Source organism: Rutidosis leptorrhynchoides, chromosome 1, assembly GCF_046630445.1.
Source record: "Rutidosis leptorrhynchoides isolate AG116_Rl617_1_P2 chromosome 1, CSIRO_AGI_Rlap_v1, whole genome shotgun sequence".
NCBI classification, from domain to species: domain Eukaryota; kingdom Viridiplantae; phylum Streptophyta; class Magnoliopsida; order Asterales; family Asteraceae; genus Rutidosis; species Rutidosis leptorrhynchoides.
Genome location: NC_092333.1, coordinates 90,750,822 through 90,753,836, shown reverse-complemented (window position 1 = coordinate 90,753,836; position 3,015 = coordinate 90,750,822). Strand labels below are relative to the sequence as shown.

The window sequence follows — 3,015 nt, the reverse complement described above, 5'->3', positions numbered from 1 at the left end:
CCCGGGTCTCCCAATTTTGGAGGTACGTTTTGCTTTTTTAGGATTGCTGAACACTCCTCATGGAGGAATGTGGCAGAAACTTCATGGTATTTACCCTTCGAGGATATGAGATCTTTTAAAAACTTCCCGTGATGGGGCATACCCCTAAGAACCTCCGCGAGTGGCATGTTAATGCTAATTTGCTTGATCATATCCGCAAATTTCTGATATTGGCTTGCGAGCTTGTCTTTCTTCAATGACTTCGGGTATGGAATAGGTGCCTTGTACACCTTCACTGGTGGTTCATCACTATTCTTTGATATGATCTCCGGTGGATCATCTTTCTCTTGTTCTTTCTCAACATGCTCATCTATATCAACGGGTACCTCCAAAATAGAAGGAGACAAAGGAACTTCTAGTAGTTATAGCATTTACATGCTCATTCCTTGTTTGACTGTTGTTGGGATTCACTTGAGTATTTGAGGGGAGAGCGGCTGGTGGTCTCTCTACCAGTGACTGTGAGATCCTTCCAACATCTCTTTCTAAATTATGTATCGTAGCTTGTTGATTTCGAATTTGCCGAGTTTGAAGTTCCACAGTTTGCTCGTGCTTAACCATAAAATCTCTCAAAAGATCTTCTAAACCGGATTTATTCTCGGGTTGTGGTTGTATAGGTGCTTGTGGTTGAGGTTGTGGTTGATTGCATTGGAAATTATTTTGGTAATTTCGTTGAGGTTGATTTCGATTGTTTAGGTGATTGTAACCCGGTGGTGCATTTCTTTGATTTTGATTTGAGAAATTCCAGTTATTTTGGTAACCCGAATTTCCTCCTTGGTAAGTATTATTGTTTGAACCCGAAGGTCCTCCTATTTGATAACTGTTGATAGGAGGATATTTTCTTTTCATTGCTTCAACCGCTGGAAAATCATCGAAATTCATTTCACCCTTTCGCAAATAACCTAAGAAATTAGCTTGTTCTTCCATTGTTGTTTGATCACAATCTTTAGTAAGGTGAGGACCGTGGCACAATTCACACCCTACCCTGATAGCATGCATTTCCTTGGTTACCTTCTCAATTTGCCTTCCTTGATTTGCCAATTGAACTTTTAAAGCAGTGATTTCATCGTTGCTTTCAATACTAGCATCCATTGTTCATCTAGAGAACTCCATCTCTTGATGCCGATCATGAGAATGTGCTGCTATATCGGCAATGATTGTGTGAGCTTTTTTGGGTGTTTTCTTCATAATTGAACCTCCTGCTGCAACATCAATATCTTTTCGAGTAGCCACATTGACTCATTTATAGAATATTTGGACCTTTTGGAATGTATTCAACCCATGTTGAGGACATACTCTAAGCATTTTATTGAATCGGGTCCAAGCTTCATAGAGAGTTTCATTAGGCTTTTGCTTAAAGTAATTTATGTCACTTTGTAACTTTGCTGCTTTTGAAGCAGGGAAGAACTTTGACAAAAACTTGTCCATTATATCATTCCAATCTTCGATATCACCTTCTGGTAATGAGTCTAACCAATCTCTTGCATCATCCTTTAACGACCATGGAAAGATTTTTAAACATGTGACATCATCAGTGACATCTTTGATCTTGAATAGCTTGCAAATGCTTACAAACTTACGAAGATGCTCATTAGCATCCTCATTCGGAGCTCCACCGAATTGGCATATATTAGTCACCATGTGAAGAAATTGAACCTTTATTTCAAAACCGTCAGACATCGTAGGCTGAATAATTGCGTGACCTTGACCTGTTCTTGTTGCCCTCATTAATGCATCCATCGTTTGATTTGTAGCAGCCATCTCTTCCTCTTCTTTAATAACTGGCTCTATGATTGGTTGAATAACTGGTTCAGAGTTAGAATCCAATGAAAGTGATTCTAAACCCTGAGCAAGAGATTCTACTTCTTGAGCTCTTAGGCGTTCATGAAGCTCTCTTTCAGGCTCAGGATATGAAGGAGTTAAATCAGAGTTGGAAGAACGTAAATTCATGCATTAATGCATATTTTGCATTCACAACACCACAAACAAAGGCTTATAATAAAAAGTAACTTTTCTAGGAATTGAATTCCTACAAAAGGATCGAATAACATAAAAATAATGTTAAAACCTTTAAACAAACAGATTTTCCTTCTGATTTTGTCCACGTTTCGAATAGCCAAAAGATGCAGCAGAGGGGCAGGATTCGTTTGGTCCCAATATAATTGGGTACTGTTTGGCTCCAATAACCCAGTCCACGTACAAATCCAACTACTACTACGAATTAGAAATATTATCTATTTATTTAACTGCCAACTCCCCGGCAGCGGCGCCAAAAAGTTGATGTGCTGAAACTATACCTTTATTTATGAACGGATTTGAATTGTTTTATTACACGAATTGATTTATTGAATATATGTTGTTTTAATGAATTCGGATTGATTTCACACATATATAGGCAACTAGTCCTTTTCGCGTAGTTTAGTTTTATAGGTAAATCCGATTCGTTCCACAGGGAGATGGAGTGTTTAATGGTTTTTAATAGTCTTTGAAGTTAAACTAATTTAAAAGGGTTTTGGATTAGGAATTTGTTTTAAACAACAAAATAAAATACAAATTATTTAAATTAACTAAATAATAAGTTTTAATTAAATTAAAGATGAATGAAAGGAAATTATAATATTTAAACGAATTATAAATTAAGTAATTTAAAGTAATAATAAATGATTTAATTAAATTTTTAAACTAAAATATTAAACAGTGGTAAAATTACAAATACGCGTTTTGCGTAGTTTTATACGCGTTCCGCGTATATATTGGAATTACGCGTTTCGTGTGAAATTATACACGATCCGCGTAAGTTATAATTGATGTGACAAAATAGTACGTATTTGAACTGAAGGAAATTGATTTATATTTTAATTTTCTAAATAATGATAAGTAAAAATATAATAATAACTTGCAATATAAATAAATGGGAGTGTTCACTTAAATATTTCACCTCTAGATCCATGGATTGTTTTGAATTTAAGCCCTATTAAA

At 35.6% G+C, this 3,015-nt stretch overlaps 1 non-coding gene across 1 annotated transcript; it reads left to right on the top strand.

The window, feature by feature from the left end:
* The first annotated feature begins 1,312 nt into the window (after nucleotides 1-1,312).
* On the top strand, nucleotides 1,313-1,418 carry LOC139887331 (small nucleolar RNA R71). The gene has a single exon (XR_011773166.1). It is a non-coding gene; the product is annotated as a small nucleolar RNA R71 (small nucleolar RNA).
* Nucleotides 1,419-3,015: the final 1,597 nt, after the last annotated feature.